Below are 19,314 nucleotides of genomic sequence, written 5' to 3' on the forward strand. Positions count from 1 at the left end.
TATACGGATTGTTTATCAGTGAATATGCATTTTCAACGTAGGCATTACCTTGAAACTTACTTCATCTGTATTCATTCACGGATGTATGCCCAATTTACAGGAAGCGTCATCATTTTAGAATCTTTACCTGCTATTAAAGGAAACCAATACCTGCACTGTTGAGTGCACATTGCAATGTGGAAATTCTCATTCTTGATTACCATCAAGATTAAACATTGGTTAGCATTTATCTAACAAAACTGATTTACTGAAACGACTTCATACTAACTGTAAATATGATGAATGATCTATTGAGATCTGATGACATGTAATGCTTTACGTTAGGCAGATTATAGTTAATCTGTACCTTGTATCTTGCCAGTTCGTAAATGATGTTGCAGTACTCTTATACAGAACTCCATTAAAACCCACACACTACAACAAACTGGTATTTACATATGATTACACGAATACTAAGGACACGAATAATCAAAGCACAGTGAAAACTAACAAAATGCAACAGAATTGCAGCATTTCCTTTCATGTGAACATACTCAAACCATGAAATGATGTAACTGTGGGCACTTTAAAAAATGCTTACGTTAGCCCTAAGATCTGGAGCCGCTTTATGTCTACATCACATCACAGAAAATTATCATCACAATCATTATTACTGCTAAGTAAGTCAAAATAACCGTACTAACATGGACAACCTTTGAATTTCACTGTCCGCCTTTTCTCGTTAGCCACGAAGTGTATGAGGAGATTACTTCGTAGACAAACTGCTCCTGACAGCACGTCACACACTCAGCCGTTTCTTTTACGAAGATACACTTAGCGATTTTAACGGTCAGGCCAAAAACAAGCACTAACAACTCAGGTATTTAGTTGTTACGAACATAACCTGAAAAATTACAACATTCACACACCGTCACCAAGCACACTATAGGTGATGTGATCACAATTAAATACAGAATAAAATCTCATCCTTATGTACCCATTAAAAATTAAAACATAAAAAAGACAGCAGCCTCAAACAGCAGAGTCATCACAAGATATTCGCGAACTAGTACACTCATCAAACTCAACTGTTACTGTGATAGAAATTAAGTACCATGTTAATTTACTTCCGAAACACATTTCTTCACTTATTCTTGTTTGCAGTTTATAAACGCTTATAAATTACCTGGAGAATATCACACACAACACCACGAGGTTGCTGCTGACTACACAGTACACGAAGGGTGACAGTATCGCAGAACCAGCAGATGCATTCAAAACCAGCGTGGATCTTGTCGCTCGTGTGGCCAACAGCAGAATTTTACGTCTTTTTCAGTGAGTGTTACGAGATATGTAATTAACAGTTTTTTCTGTATTTTCTAAAGTATTTGCGTGCATTAGTGTGAAATAGACTTGATAAATTGAAGGTTTCAGTTTTTATTTGCGTTTGAATAGGAAAAGCGAAGGACAGCTTCGCGTGTACGCAAACATTTGTTTACATTCTTAAATTACATTGTTAAATGTGCGGGATCATCAATTAAGTAGTGCACAGTACTCAGTATTTACGTTTATTAGTGTCATTTAGACTCAATATATTGAACATAGCAGTTTTTATACATTTTATTAGGTCATTTTTCGCGTGTACGTGAACGTTTGTTTACATTATAAATACGAGGGTTAATCAGTTTAAGTTAGTGTTGGATGCTTAGTATTCACGCTTATTAGTGTCATTTAGGCTCGTTACATTGAAGGTAGCAGTTTTTATACGTTTTATTAGGAAAAGTGATACTGACGGTGAACTCTAACGCCACTTGCATACGTTTGACTAGCGTTAACAGTTAAGTAGACGTAAAATACGTGGTAAATTGGTGTTACACTAAAATGTCTGAGTAAATCAATGTTACAATAAAACTTCTGAGCCATTCTTACATACGGTTTAGTTAGCAGAAATCTAATACTCTCCTCGCCGTCTGCTTATTTTCCTTAGCTTGTTGTGGGCATTAGTGATCGTGTACTGTGAGCCTATGGGTTCCTATAAAGTAGAACTCGTATTTGTGCTTTTCATTCTGAACTCTTATTGTTAGCTAAAGGTTTTGTTTTGTACCTGCATCTGTCAGTGTACAATGCTCAGTATTTACGTTTATTCGTGTCATTTCGACTCGATACATTGAATGTAGCCGTTTTTATAGTTTAGGTCATTTTAGCGTGTACGTAACCGTTTGTTTACACTGTAAATGCAAGGGATTACCAGTAGGTGTAGTTTACCGCTGGTTACTGTTTAACATTTATAAATAACATTCACTATATAGCCCCTAGCAGTATACTGTAGGTCACTGTTTTTTCCTGTAGTATCCACTTGATAGCCCTAGCAGCAAAATAAGCACCAGATCTAGCTTCTACCATAAATATTTATTGTTTTTCATTGTTGAGTGTCCTTTCTGCCACCTAAAGTGTAGTTGTTAACCTAGTGTGGCAGTAGGTTTCCTTAAGTTTCTTACAGTAAATCACCTATTAGCTAGATGGATAGGGACTGTGTCTGTTGTGTGTGGATGCAGGAGGAGTTAGCCACAGTCCAAATGCAGCTGGAAGCTTTGTTGGCCACAGTCAACTGGCTCCAGAGTGCCACCTTGAGGTGCGGTGGGGATGGGGTACCTGGAGCAGCCTTTTCTGTACTAGATGTGCGGGCAGGGGGGCGGGGGAGAGATGTCACAGCTCTCTGTCACTGAGCCGACCTACACTAGTAACATAAAACTGTTTATTTGCTGCCATTAATCATCAATGAGGAAAGAAGTCAACAAACCTAACTCAAAAACTTCATAAAAAGACTGAAAGCATTACAAAAACACACACACATGGAAAAATATCCTAAATGTAAAACCAAAATGAACTCCCAACACTGAAAAGATAGTCAACAAAAATGTAATAAAGGAGAAATTTTTAAAAAGAAAATCTGAAACTAAATATAATGTGTCATTTCTTATTAATGTGCTCTATTTGTATGTATACAGTCAATTGAATAAAGTTGAAAAAAGGTTCAAGTCATGGCTGTGATAGAAATTTTAATTAATTTCTTCAGCTTCTACAATTATTAAAGATAAAGCTGAGACTCATACACCTCAAGGAAACTTTAAAAACATCAGTTCATGAAATGAAAGAAAATGATCTGTTTTATGCCCAATTGTGCAATAAAATCTTCAAAGAAATGTAAATCCAAGTGTATGAAATATCTTTATTGATTTATGAATATTTCAATACCATAAACAGAGGATCATTTATAATTTTTGTCTGTCTGATGCAGTGTATGCGGTACTTTCACTCCTGTGCACTTCACACGTGTAAAAGAGACATCAAGGGACTCCAAACCTCCTGTTTGTGTATTAGTCAGTACAGTATCTTATCTGAAAAATAACATGAAGAATGACAGAGAGCTTGGATCATTCCCTGGCTGATTGCTGTGTCCTAAGGACAAGTCTTCAAATGCGTGATTAAGTGGACTAAAATGATTTTTTTTTCTAGTCAAATTTGTCACCACCCTTTCTTCCTCGGACAGACTATCAATTACATCTTGTTGACACAAGACTACATGTTACACTTGTTGAGGTACATGACTTCAAGACTGTCATGGTCAGAATCTGTGGAGGAGTTACCACTTGTATCAACATCGAATAATTCATCCCCACTGTCATGCTTCATATCTTCATAATTTCATCCTCAATAGAAGGGAACAACAACAACAACATATTCAATAGAAGGGCTGAAGATAAAAACATTTGGATCAACAGAGGCATCCAATCCAACCCGTCGGCTTTGATCCGTGACGTAAGCATGTTGTGGTGTGTGACGTCATGACGATGCGGAGTTTAGTTTATGAGTGTGTTGTGTTTGTAGCTGTCGTCTTGTTGCAGTTGGAGGTGTCCTCAAGTGGTGTGTGTATGGTCCGTGTATTATGTGGTGTATTGGGTTCATTTGGTTATCACTGCTTGAAGTGTGCATTTATTGGTCATGACTGTTATAGAAGAACAAAAATTTGTTTCAGTGAGTTAAGAATTAAGTTTGTGTTGTGTTTATGTTATTGTGGTGTCATTTGCTGTTTGTTGAGTGGTAAGTCATTTAATTTAATTTGTGGCTTCTTTTGTTTGGTATGGATATGTCTTCTAAGTTAAATTGGGTTAAGGTTGAGGGAGGGGGGGGGGGGCTGGTTTGTTTTGGATGTGTTTTTGTTTGTTTGTTTGGCGGAGGTGGGGGGATTGGGGTTGCTGACCTAGTGTGTAGCGCTGGAACTTTTTTGTGGTAAGTAGCCATTTTTTTGGATCTATTGTTTGCATGTTATGATGATTTGTGTGTTGTTGGGTCAGTGTTATTTACTGCATGTGTTGGTGGTTGGTGTTTTGTTATCAGCACTTGTAGTTGATTTATGTATCTTATGGGAAGTACTTTATTTCAATTTTTTTGGTATTGTCAGTTGTATTTGAGTTATATAGGTCAAGGGAAGTGTCCAATTCCAATGACTCGTCGTAGCTACGTGTTTTGGTATTGTGAGCTGCTGTTGACCTATATAGGTCAAGTGAAGTGTCCGATTCCCATTTTTGATGGTATGTGTAGTCGCAGTGTTGCAATTTTTCTAGATGTCAATTTTTCTTTTGTGGTATCGGTAATTGTGGTTGAGCTATGTAGATGAAGGGAAGTGACAGATTCCTGTGAATATTGTGAATGTAGTGGAATTGGGGAAATTTTGATTGGTTTTATGTTGTCGTGTGTGTGTGTGTGTGTGTGTGTGTGTGTGTGTGTGTGTGTGTGTGTGTGTGTGTGTTCAGTTTGTCCCCACCCAAAAACCCCCAGTTTCCCGCACTGGTCCCGTGAGTTTGATTATATTTATGGATTTTGTAATCGTGTTTACATAATGACCTCATAGGCGCCATATTGGAGACATTGTGAATGGTCGTGTCCGCCATATTGGTGACGTCATTGGTCAAAGCATACGGGTGGAATTGGACATTTCCGTAATCCCAAACATTTTTATTCTAATCTTGATGAACAGTAAGATGAAGTAAAATTGAATGCAGTGAAATAATATCGTAGTAGACACAGTACTACTACTACTACCAACTTAGTAGCCAGAACTGTGAGAAACTGCTAAAAAATAGGTTCAAAGCTCTATTGTGCACTTAAATTCATGAACAGTACACAGCTGCCTGTGAAGTTGCACATTTATACTTGTCATTAGTGGTCAGGGGGCAGCAGGATGGCTTAAGTTTACTCATCAATAGCGCTCAAGGAAAACCCACAAGCTGTGCTTAAACTCGTCAAAAGTACCTGGTGACCAGCAGAACATGAAGACAGTACTCAACAACAACAGTTAAAGGACTATGGACAGATGAGACAGTGGTTGGCCAAGAAATTTATTTGGAGGGTAGGCCCTGAAATTGTCATTTTGTATATAGCTCAGTTGGTCAGTTTCATACTGCATCATGCCCAAAAACAAGTGTGTCCATTCATAGTAGTGAATCATATTTAAAAAAAAAACTGTGTTATTAAAAACTAAGTTAAGGAAAAACTGTAGTGTCCTACGATTTTGAACCAAGCATCACAAGAAGTGAACCAAGTATGGCTTATCCCTGGACAATAAGAATAACAATAAAGATGATGATGATGATGTAGTAGTATTCCACATTAATATTAAAGGAAATAATTTTCAACAGACAAAACATCATGCTGCGTTAACTGAAGCCTGTGTCATTCGAAGGAATTAATTAATTAATTGTATATGTGCTATGCCAATCAACGATATCAATTCATTTTGAAATGTGAATTGACCACCTAGTATCTGTTAATGATCAACTTAGGTGGCAACCACTGATCAATGCAACTAGGTGATAGTAATAATTTGAATCTAAGCTTGCTTGCTAAAGAGACTTGATTTTGTAACCCCAAATACAGACTCACATAAGTGCCAAGAGCAGACATTATCAACAAATATTGACTGCAATATCACTTAATTTCCATTTACTTGGGTCATTTGGCAGTAAGTACTATTAATCCCACTTTCTGTTACTTATGGAATTTACCACTATACTTCAGTAATTATTTAAAGAAAACACACACATGTTTCAACAAGGATACAAAAAGAATATTAAACTTATAGCTATTATTCATATGACCAAAACTATTATTTAACACGCTCTAGATTTCATTTCTTTAGGACTTTTATTTGTTAACATTTAACTAACACCAATATTTGTCTGGCTTTCTTTGACATGGAGAAGCAACACGAACAAATTCTGTTAAGATTGTTGCAGTTAAACAATTATGTTATCTTACTTTCAAAAATGCTATTGAAAACTTATCCTCATGGTCACACAAAGCGGTGGTTCTTAAACCGATATGTGCAAACTTTAGTATTTAACAATGATTTTCAGAATTTACTACCAAAACAATACTATTGCCAGTAATTTACTATTATTCAAGCTTCAATAAACATCAGAATACTCGGAATAAATTTGTTTAGGTAAGGACCCTACTGAGGTAAATGAAATTGGAAAATTATGGTTAAACACAAAGGTACATTTAACACTTATATTCCACTGATTGAAGAAAGATGGTTCATACTGTGATACACTTCTAAGTAAAGTACTTTGCCTGTTACTGATGTCAAAGGCGGCGTGAGGCGGTGCTGCGTAGTAACATTGCACAGGTACGGCTCTTGATGTACATAGCTCTATCTTCCTCTTGTTGGCGACGATAAAATTGCAAATTTCTGAGCTATTAATTTATTGCTGTACTGCGCCAATAATGTAGAACACGTCTGAACATGTTCACCACATGCAGGGCAGCTACCGACTGTGTGTGTCACTTGCGCGCCAATTCTCACTCGCATGCCCCACCACCTTTCCCATTCCACCACAGAACGGAGTTCCGTTCTACCTATGATCCCCACACATTTTCATTTTACACTTCTGCTTACAAAAACCCTAAGTATGAACCATCTACAATTGCATGACAGCACATACATATAAAATTGACATAATTAATTACAGTTGTACTTGAAATATTACATAATTACTTACAAATATGTTTTAATACATTTATTCCACCTACATCAAAGAGGTTATTTTTAACAGATAAACTACACTTAACAAAAGCTTACTCTCGTTATAGTATTTACTTAATTTTTCAAAATTATTACAGAACAAAAAATTTAAAATATACAGATTAATGGCAGTATTATATTTACAATAGCATTACAACTGCCACAGCGTATTTTGGTAATTTGCCGATAGTTGGTGCTAGTCACAAGCATGGTGAGTTGAGGTATGTTGTAGTTTGACAAATGGGAAAGTGAACAGGCATAAATGTCGAATATGGGATTCAAAGCATCCACACAAATGCATTGAATTTGAGCGTGATTCCCCAAAGGTAAATATTTTTTGTGCCTTGTCACGTCAAAAACTGTACAGGCCATTCTTCTTTGTCGAAAGCACTGTCACTGGGTATTCCTACTTGGACATGTTTCAGCAGAATGGGGCTCCACCCCATTTCCATCTTGAAGTTTGTGGGTACCTGAACACGGAGCTACTGCATTGGTGGATTGGCTGTGCTACACAAGGGGCAGCTGTTTCATGAAATAACCTTCCTGATCACCAGACCTCACTCCGTGTGAGTCTTTTCTGTGGGAACACATTAAAGATCTGATGTATGTACCACCTCTACCATGTGATACAGCAGAAGTCTGGGAGAGAATACGGGAAGCGACTGCCACAGTCGAAGATGCCATGCTAGGATGGGTATGGCAAGGTATCAATTACCATACTGACATGTGCTGGGTCTCTCATGGTTCGCATATCAAATGTTTGTAAAAAAGAAAAACTTTCACAGTCTCTCTTCAAAGTGCAATATGTATGAGACCTGTACAATGTTTAGTTCTTTTGCAATAAATAATGATTGAAAGTGTTCCCGGACTTTATGTACACCCTGTATGTGACAACCAGGAACTGAAAGAAGGTTTAATTACTCCAGCTTTTAGTAAATCTGAGGCATTTTTGTCTACTGCAGGCTGCAAGTGATAAGATGTGCAATATGGTTTCCAGGCTATTGGCTTGGTATCATATGTAGGAATCTTGTGGTACATTAAGAAGTTTGACAGAAGTTGTTTCTTTTCTTCAGATGAAGTTGCAAAGTCAGCTAGAATGGGGTACAGTTGACAGTGAGTATATCTAACAAACAAAACATTTATTTGTATGCCTGTATTGATGAGGAAGGTAGAAGTTCTGCTGTTCATTTATCTTGCAAACTTGAGCAATTCCTATCTCTCTTACCGGATTGGCTTTGCAGAAGGGGAGCAAGGAGCAGTGCAGAACTGCTCCCATCCACGTTTCGCGTATTTACATTCCTTCGAGCACCTCGTTGATCTACTTGGTTAGCTGACCAGTGCTGTAGAGATGGACAGTTTTCTCTCTCGTGTCTGATTTTTCTAAAACAAGCACATGCTGGTGCCAAACACTAAGGAGCCATGTAACTTTTTGTCATTTGCCAACAAGTGTAGCACACTTTGTCAACGAATGCACATCAAGTGGGCTTTATCCCGGTGGATGATTAGACGAATTGTTGCACCTCTTTTGTGAGTTGTGTAGCCTAACTTAGTGTACTCAGTGTACTTCACCTTGTCACGTACCTGTGGGGTCAATCCTGCGAATGAGTGAATCTGCAAGCAAGTTTCTGATTTCCTGAGTGGTATCTCATTCCTTTCATTACTTTCTGTTAGTACATATGTACGACAACACACAACTCTTATTCGGTCAGAAAATCACTCGAAATCCTCTCCAGAATTTTGATATTTGATGGAAAGATTGTCCTTATAGTAGCTGACTGTATTTATCTCTGTATATATCCTCAACGCATTCTGCAAGGATGTCAAATGCCTTGGTATTTCTCAGCCCTTCCTTGAATCTACATAAGCATGAGCCACTCCTTGCAATTTCGTGCTGGTACTCCTATGAACTTTTCGTCAGTCGATGGGGACAGTTTCCCTGTATCCATTAAATTTTGTACTACTGTGTCAACGTTTACACCTAGTTTAGAACCGCCTATGGGCACACAGAAATAAGGAAGTTAGGCTAGCTCCAGGCACAGTGCTGTTTCGCAGCATCACATTTACTAATGCCTCACAAAGGTGCCTTTGCAGATCATCATTTTTCACACGGAGTTGCTCCACCCGTGTTTGCAATATGTTGGATCCATCTCTAGTTGCCTCTGTGACGTGGTTGAGGGAATTGCTTTAAACTAGACACACACACACACACACACACACACACACACACACACACACACACACACACACACACACAAAATTTGATCACAGACCTCGATGATCCAGTCACCAAGTGATGGCAGGAGAAAGGTTTTACTTATGCAAGCTTTTGAAGCCAGTGGCCCCTCCTTCCAGCATAAAGATTGAACGGGTAGGGAGAGGGGTGAAGGGAAGGGAACTTGAGACGTCTAGGGAAAGGGGTGGGGTTCTGAAAAGTCACCCAGAATACAAGGTCAGGGGAGACTTAACAGATGGGATGATAAAGGAAGACACCAACCGTTGCTTGGTGAATGGATTTTTTAGCTATACAATTACAGTATATTGTCAGGAATTGATTATTTTGATTGTTACAATTAAATTGTTCATTGACAATTGATTGGGCAGCAATGCAGTGGCGATGCCCGGTGTCGAGGTGGCATCGGGACATCATAATCATGATGTGGCCTCATGCGACCACGATAGAGGAGGCAGACGAGGTTGAATTTCCTTGCCTAATGGCAGTGATGGCAGCGTGGCATTAGGCCTGGGTAGACTGTGGTGGGCAGCTTGGGCTGACTGTGCTAAGCAGTTGTCTGTTGCACCGCAGCATGGAGCCGGACGGTCCTGCATGATGGATTCTTACATCTGTTCACGGCTTAGTAATTTGTATGGGGCACCTCAAAGCTGAAAGTGGGTCAAATTTGGCAACTCACTTCAGATGCCAGTTCTTACACCCACTTGGGGGTGTCGTCAGGATTGGATAGTGATGTGGACTTGTAATTAATATATGTAGTGATGTTGGGAAAAGGAAACTGTATCAGTTTATTTGCTCATAGGGATTACATTGTGAGAATTGTCAGGAGGACAACAGAAGATAGTTCCAGAACCATCTTGGAGCAGAAGGTAAAGGAGCCAAGCTAAAGAAACTGAGCCATTTAGTGTTTGCTATAGGTGGCGATTTGGAACATAAGAGAGAGATGTTCTTCAGCTCTGATAGCAGTCAGTGTCTAAAGTTAAGTGATCCTGTGGCATTATTTGGTTGGTAGGTTGGTCTTTACAGTGATGATTTATCCTAGTCCATCATGAACTGGCCCATTGTTGTATCAGCAGCAAGGCGACAGACTGAATGGAAGCCCATTTGTAAAATGAAGTAATAGTAATTTCTTGCTTACGGAGACAGGAGTAGCACCTTGCAAACAAACTACTTTCCAATAACAGTTTTAGCCACGGATGTGACATTTCCTGAGCCTTTTACACAACTATTGTGTAAAAATGGGTGTTTGCGAGACTTTAATATGGTGCATCATTTAAACTATATATTTTCAGAATGAGATATTCACTCTGCAGCGGAGTGTGCGCTGATATGAAACTTCCTGACTGATTAAAACTGTGTGCCCGACCGAGACTCGAACTCGGGACCTTTGCCAGGAGCAATGTCACTCTCTTCTGTGGTGTTATGAGATTCAATTTGAAAATGTTGTTCTCGTTAATGAGATCTGTTTACTCAATGTATATGAATGTCACAGAAGAGTAACAAAATACAAAAGAGTTGTTTAAAAGGCAGTTATGTTATTTTGTGGCTTGAAGACTAGAGAGCTGTCTTACAGCCCTCAATCCTCTGCAAATGGAAACAAAGTCACACGACAAGACATGGTGGCAGTGCATAGCAGGTTTGTTAACATGGAGAAACTACAAGAAGGTAACTGACTTGAGGTAAATGTTTATGAGTAGCATCAGGGTGACAGATCATTGAAATGTAATGTGTCTTCTCAGCTCAGTACAGCCATCCCTCTCTTTTTCACTGCTAAATTTCACTACCAACAATTCGTGCTTTGACCACAAGCTTCATTCACAAAGTAGTAAAACTAATATGGAATAACTATTAAAATAAATGTGAGGGTTACCCAAAAAGTGAGGCACTACATTTGTTTTCCTTCAGTAATTATTTATTGAACACAACGATAAATATACAAAAGAAAGAATGTTGTTTATTCTACATTCCCTATACTTCCACACAATTGCTGCCCTTTTCTATGGCCTTCCTCCATCGAGACACAAGGGTGTGTGTACCCTGTCAGTGCCACTCCTTGTTCTGGTATTGACGCCATTTCTCCACTGTAAGAATCACATCTTTGTCATCCTCAAAATGTCATCTACAAATGTGATGCTTTAATGGGACGAGCAAATGGAAGTTGGAGGTGCGCTAGGTCAGGGCTGTAGGATGGATGAGATGATACTGTCCAACCCTGTTTAATGATGGTTCTGAAGTCCTCAAACTTGTGTGAGGCCGAGCGTTATCATATAGAATCAGTCAATCACCTGGGTTATTATGGTGACAAAATCATTGGAAGCCCCTTTTGGGTTTGGTTAATGTGTTCACATCTGCTTCAGAAATATTGGTACTGTGTCTTGGCATCACATCAAAGAGTGAGAAGATTTAGTTTCCTTCCTGAGTGACAGCTTCATTGACAAGTGCCAAGTTGTTCTGCATTGGTCTTTGTGAATGAACACATCAGCAAGCTGTGCCTGGTCAAGTTTGAAAGCCACGAATGGGCTCCCTGAATGAAGCAAATCTTGGAGCTCTGCCAAACCAATGTCTCGTAATGGCCTCACTCTCTTTGCCCAGTGACTAACAGAACTTCTGTCTATTGCAGATGCTCCATAAACAGGATGCAAACAATTGGGAATATTCTCGAAGGTTCTATTCTTTGCTGTGAGAAGTTCAATGACGACACGCTGCTTGTAGCTTACATCATATAGAGACACCATTTCAAAACATTGCTATAGGTATGATACCTGTCAGAATAAATGGGATATTTGTGTGTGCAACTTGGAAACTTCAAATAATGTATGTCTTACCTGTCACATTCATACAATTTTTGCTGATTGAGAAAATATGTGGTACATTATTTTCCAGGCAATCTTCGAACTTTCAGTTAGCATGACACCCTCTGTTCGCTGCTGTGTACGGTGGCGAGAACCTGACCAATTGGATGCAAATTTGATTTACGTGCTAACTAAAGTGCTATGTGCTATATTTCATGTTGTGTTTGTGTCCTGCAAAAAAATCCTATTTAACTGATGCTCCACTTTACAGATCTCACCAAACTGTCTCATTGTTGGTACAGTTTGTTACGCAAAAATATTGAGAACTCTGATGTCAGTGGATGAAACAGTACCTATATTCCAAGTTACAATTGAAGACTGCTTCATTATTATGAGAAATACAAATTTTTGATGCTGAAACCAGCCAGCTTTTGTTAAATATGAATGGAACGAATGCTTCAGGGCGAGGTGAAGAAAACCGAGAAAGGCACTATGTTGCACCTTCATATTAGGCTAACAACTCTTATGGTGACAGATCTGTATATTTAGCCTTATTCACAGTCCTGGGCTCTTATTTCTAGTGTGATGATGATGAATTATGTTCATACTGACACAGCAAATAGTTTATGTGTGCATAGGATGGCAGGTCTCAGTTTTGAAATATTCTGAAGGGGTAGCAATACCTTTATAATTTGATGGGAAGCAACTTCCCATGCAAGCAGGATATGTGGACATTGTCAGATGTCTGGTGTTGTGCTGAAGACATTTGGTCCTCACAAGGGGAAGGTCTTGGAATGGCCAACCAATTTGAGTCATATTTGGCAGGGTGCTTGTATAAACCTAAAACAGAGGACTGAGATATTTTGGCTCAAAAAGCTCCCCCATCCTTATATTTGAGGAAACCACTCCTAATTGATTGATTCAAATTTGACGAAATCAATAGGTAATTGAAAATTGGGTGTTTTCATCATGTGGGGGGGTGCTGCTCAGCATATTCCCATTTCGTAGAATCAAAGAAAGACACTGAGTATGCCTATGGTAAGCACTGTTCAAAAGAACTGCCACTGACGTAGTGATCAAGGCATGTGGCTGAGGAGAAGAGAACATATGTTTAGTTTCCAAATGCATTCTGCAGTTTCTTCATTAGTATTTTTGCTGTATTGAATCTAGTAGGAATAGGAAAGTGAAAAGGTAATCAGTGAAAAATAATAACAAGGTAGGGAAATAAATTTCTTTAATGACTTGGATTAGAAAGAATTATAATTTTAATCCTGGTTGCCCTACAAAGGCTCTTTCACTCACTGTTACATGCCTTCACTTACCTTTGAACATCTACATGGGTGGTACTTGTCATATAAACATTTGAAGCAAATATGCTTGTGGCACCAAGAACATATAATGAAAGCAGCTTTTGCACAACTACATCATTCATTCTGAAGATTTGGCAGAAAACTGACTTGGGTTACATTTAAAAATATTTCGTTTTTGGGAATTACACTGAAGTGCCAAGGAAACTGGTATAGGAATGTGTATTAAAATACAGAGAGATGTAAACAGACAGAATATGGCACTGCGGTCATCAATGCCTGTATAAGATAACAAGTGTCTGCCACAGTTGTTAGCTAGGTTACTGCTGCTGCAATGGCAGATTATCAAGATTTAAATGAGTTGGAACATGTTGCTATAGTTGGTGCATGAGCGATGGGACACAGTATCTCTGAGGTAGTGATGAAGCGAGGTTTTTCCATTTGACCATTCCACAAGTGTACCTTGAATATCAGGAATCTGGTAAAACATCAGATCTCTGACATCGCTGTGGCTGGAAAAAGATTCTGCAAGAAAATGACCAATGATGACTGAAGAGAATTGTTCAGTGTGACAGAAGTGCAACCTTTCCTCAGATTGCCGTACATTTCAGTACTGGGCTATCAACAAGTATCAGCATGCAAATCATTCAACGATACATCATCAATATGGACTTTTGGAGCTGAGGCCCACTCGTGTACCCTTGATGACTGCATGACACAAAGCTTTATGCCTCGTCTGGATCCGTCAACACCGACATTGGACTGTTGATGACTGGAAACATGTTGCCTGGTTGAATGAGTCTCATTTCAAATTGTATCAAGTGTATAGATGTGTATGGGTATGCAGCTGGCCTCATGAGTCCATGGACACTGCTTGTCAGCAGGGGACTTGTTCAAGCTGGTGGGGGCTCTGTAATGGTGTGGGATGTGTGCAGTTGGACTGATACAGGACCCATGATATGTCTATATATGACTCTGATAGGTAACTCTTATGTAACCATCCTTTCTAGATTACCTGTATCCATTCATGGCTATTGTGCATTCTGAAGAACTTGGCCAATTCCAGCATGACAATGTGACACCCCACACATCCAGAATTTCTACAGAGTGGCTCCAGAAACACTCTTCTGAGTTTAAACACTTCACTGGTCACCAAACTCACCAGACATGAACATTATTGAGTGTATCTGGGATGCCTTGCAATGTGCTGTTCAGATGATGTCTCCACACCCTTGTGTTCTTACTGATTTATGGACAGCCCTGCAGGATTCATGGTGTCAGTTCCCTCTAGCACTATTTCAGACATCAGTCAAGTCCATGCCATGCCATGCTGCAGCACTTCTGCGTGCTTGTGGGCCCCTACATGATATTAGGCAGGTGTACCAGTTTCTTTGGATCTCCAGTGTAATTCTAATGCATACCACGCATGCAACATCACCTAAAAAATTGGTGCTGAAAATTGATCATGAATTATGCTATGAATTGTTGTGGAATGTGGATAGTTGTGAAATTCCTGCTGGATTTCCAGATGTACATTGCAGTTTTGAAACCTCCAAATAAAGTTCTGTACCACGGCTCATTGTAAACTAGCATAGCATATTAAGCAGTCTGTGGTCCCTCGTGACATTTGTTTTCATATGAGGCTTCAAATTTTAATTTTTCACCAATCCAAGTTGTTTGATAAATTTATTTACCTCCTTGTTATTATTGCTTAATAACTGCCATATTAACCCTCGTTTTGTTACTAATTTCAATAAGGAAAAGAAAGATGACAAAAAATCCAGCAGACTGCATTTCAGAATTGAACACAGGTTCTCTGCTCCCCAGCCAGATGCCTTGATTGTTGCATCAGCAGTACTTTCATTGAATAGCATTTACTTTACGGGTACATAAGTGGCAGTTCTAATAGATTCTTTTGCAAATCCCTAGGAAAAAAGTTTGCTTCTGGACACCACCTATGATGATTAAAAAAGTGTTCCATTTTCAATTGTATATCGATCTGGTCAGTTTTGAATGAAATTCACATCATGACCTGTAGGGATGGTGTTCTCAAAACTGATCTTCATTTTATGTTGTATAGAAGCAGGCTGCCAAATATGAGCTGAATTGGTTAACTGCATTTGTGGCCTTCTCCTTGCCCATGTTAAAAATTTACACTTTACGTTGCTATTTTTGCATTGTTGTGAAGTACTGATCAATTGGTGGTAAAAGGTTTCAAAGAAACCATTGAAGCTATAATAGTACTTTAATTTGAAAACCTTTTGACAGTGTATGGTTTCTTTAATTGATTACATTTAATGGGTTTCATATAAATGATTTCCTTTTTCTTCTGTGATGCCATATGTAATGTAGTTAAGAGGTATATTTTCGTTTTCATAGTGCTGGAACAGTGATATAAGCCATTTGATACTTCAAAAATAAGCTATTGGAAAGTGATACCAAACTCCTCAAAAATACCATCAAAATTGGCAGAAAGTAATACCAGAGTTGACAGAAAACAGCAACAAATAGGCAAAAATAACTCTGAAATTGACCATAAAATAAAATGGATTTTTCCTGTCTCTGCTTACTGTTTGTTAGACAGACAGACAGACATTATTTCCACGACATAATACTTATTTCTTTGAGATTGTGTTCTTCGCAGTTGTAAACCATTGTTTACACCTGATTCTCTTATCTTGAATGTGCTGCCATACAGTGTATGTTCAAGTACAGCTTGTACATAAAATCAAGGAACACTTTCAATTATTTATTTAAACATTGTACAGATGCCATACATACTGCATTTCGAAGAGAAACTTTTTGAAAGTTTATTTTTTTCTATAAACATTTGATATGCGAACCATGAGTGATCAAGTAGATGACAAAACGGTAATCAAATTCTTGCCTTACCCATCCCAGCATGGCATCGTTGACTGTGGCAGTCACTTCCCGTATTCACTCCCGGAGCTCTGCCACATCATATGGTAGAGGTAATACATACGCAAAAGAGTCACACAGAGTGAGATCTGGTGATCGGGAGGGCCATTTCATGAAACAGATTTCCCCTTCTGTAGCATGGCCGAGCCATCGATGTGACTGCTCCGTTTTCAGGTACCCAGGAACTTCACGATGAAAATGGGGTGGAGCCCCATCCTGCTGAAAGATGAACAGAGATTCCAATCTCATTTGAGGCATCAGCCATTGCTGCAACATGTACAAGTAGGAATTTCCAGTGACAGTGCTCTTGGTGAAGAAGAATGGCCCATACAATTTTTGACGTGACAAGACACAAAAAACATTTACCTTTGCAGTACAGTTTCAGATTCTTTGTTCACCATTGACCACCTGAGGTGGAACAGGCAATTTAAATGGATATCATATAACATTTTCCGTGAATAGTACCTTAAAGCTAAATGAGCTTTGCAAATAGCGCCCATAGATGATAACATACACCATAACATAAGATAAATACATTCAGTGACACCACATAATGAAATCCTTAAAAATTAATGTTGATTGATTTTATATTCATAAATTCTGTTACATTGTAAAAAGGATTGATTAGTAACCAATTTAGTAGCTTGCTCTTGAAGCTACTTATGTGATCCGACCGAGAAGAAAATGGAAGTTTATTAAATATTTTTAGACTGTTGATTAGATGGGAATTCGCTGTTCTTGTCAGCCTGTGCCTAGGTATGTCTAATTTTGTTTTGCCTCTGGTATTATGGTGGTGCATGTTTTCCCCCATTTCAAAATCTGCTATATTGTTTTTTGCATACAATTCTGAGGTGTATATATAAAAATTAATAACGGTTAATATTTTCAGCTGAATGAACAGTGGTCGGCAGTGCTCTGATCTACCAGAATTGCTCATTGGCCTTATCACTTTCTTCTGAATTTTTAGAAGTTCAGTGATGTGAAGAGAGTCCCCATATCAGCAGTCCATACTCTATCTGTGACTGAAAGAGTCCGAAATAAATAACTCATAAATATTCTCTTGTCACCAGGCTCCTCAGTTTCCACATTAAATACGTAACTCGAGACAATTTTGCGCAGGTGTGGTTGATGTGTGTTTCCCACATTAACTTAAAGTCTACATGAATTCCTAGAATTTTAACTGCTTTCACCTATACCTCTTTTGACAATCCCAGTGTAATCTATTGGTTTTTATATGGATTGCAAAGCAGTGTATTGGGTGAGAACCAATTTAGTGCTGCTTCCATGTCATCTTGCAGAACTGATATGTTCTCGTGCTGAGCAAACAAAGTTGTGGCATCAGCATAACCAAATAAAAAAAGTGGGGATACAATGAGGTAAATCATTGACTGCAGTTATAAAAAAGAAGGGCCTAAGGACAGAACCTTGTAGGACTCCTGTCTTAACTTCTAGCAACTGTGAGTCTCTGTTTCTGACATAGGCAAACTGCTTCCAATTTTTAGGTATGATTCAATTACTGCCAATGCAGAATCTTGTATGCCATAGAATTTGAGTTTAGCAATTAAGATATCATGAGAAATCCAGTCTAATGCCTTACTTAAATCACATAAAAGAAGTGAGGCTTTATTTTTATTCTCAAAGGTTGTTATTACTTCATTCACAATTGAAAGAACAGCAGTGGTGGTATTTTTTCCCTTGCGGAAGCCAAATTGACTATTAGAGAGTAAGTTATGCGACTCAAAGTAGTGGTTCAGTTGGTTATAAATAAGAGATTCAAGTATTTTCAAGAAAATGGGAACTATTGAAACTGGTTGGTAATTTTTGAGATCATGTTTGTCCCCTTTTTTATACACTGGGATAACTTTTGATATTTTTAGAGTTGTAGGATAGACTCCAAACTTTCGACACCTATTAAACAGAAAGGCCAATGGTTCACTAATTATATGCACTGTTTTTTTAATTATGTAATTGAACAACCAAGAGCAGTCCATGCTCTTGGGAGTTTGAGAACTTTGCCACTACCTTTGTAATCCAAGAGGGTGCAATTGTCCTCCATGTAAATGTATTGTTTGCAGGTTGTTGTTGCTTAAGTAGATCACTTGCATTGGTGGTTGTTGTTTCAATTTTGTTCCTAATATAACTTACAGAGTCCATGAAAAAATGATTAACTTTATCCGGGTCAAGAGCTATGCGATGTTCATCATTCCTGCAATGCTCTTGTGCAACAGCATTCCATGCAGCTTTGCACTTATTAGGAGCCCCTTCAATGTATCTTTTGTATGCTGTTCTTTTTGCCATTCTAAGCTTAGTTCTGTAGGTTCTCTTACATTCAAGATATGCTTTGTACAAATCATCTTTCTGCTCCGTTCCATCTTTATGAGAATTTTTATACATGTGGTACAATGATAACATATTTTCCCTCATATTGGTAAGTTTATCTGTGTACCACTTAATGTTTTTCTTTATAGGTTGGCTTTTAAGATTGATTTTTATAGGAGGAGAACAAGAATACCACAAATCTAAATAATTTTTAATGAAGATCTTAAAAGCAGTTTCAGTTTTATTTATTCCCACTTGACAGTTATATATACAGTCCCACTTAATATATCCGAGTTTCTGAATGAACTGGTTTACTACTTCTTCCTTCTGCCCTCTAACCCACATGACCTTTTCCTTAGCATTGGCACCTATGTTTGGGGAATACGCTCAAATTCAGTGCATTTGTGTGGATGCTTCATACCGTAGATTCGACAGTTGTGCCTGTTCACTTTCACAGTACTGTGAAAAGTTACTTGGTTGCTAAAAATGAAGTGTTCAACAATGCCATACCCACCCCATTCACTTGTTACAATTGTGAATAAATCTCAGAATGCTTGTCTTTGTTGTTGCCATTGACGTTCTGCACTAGCTCCAATTTTAATGGTTTCATAGACAGCTTCTGTAACAGGACTTTCCACACTGTCATTGGAGTCATTTCCAGTTCGAAGGATGCACGATGCG

Source organism: Schistocerca piceifrons, chromosome 4 (assembly GCF_021461385.2).
Source record: "Schistocerca piceifrons isolate TAMUIC-IGC-003096 chromosome 4, iqSchPice1.1, whole genome shotgun sequence".
Lineage (NCBI taxonomy): Eukaryota > Metazoa > Arthropoda > Insecta > Orthoptera > Acrididae > Schistocerca > Schistocerca piceifrons.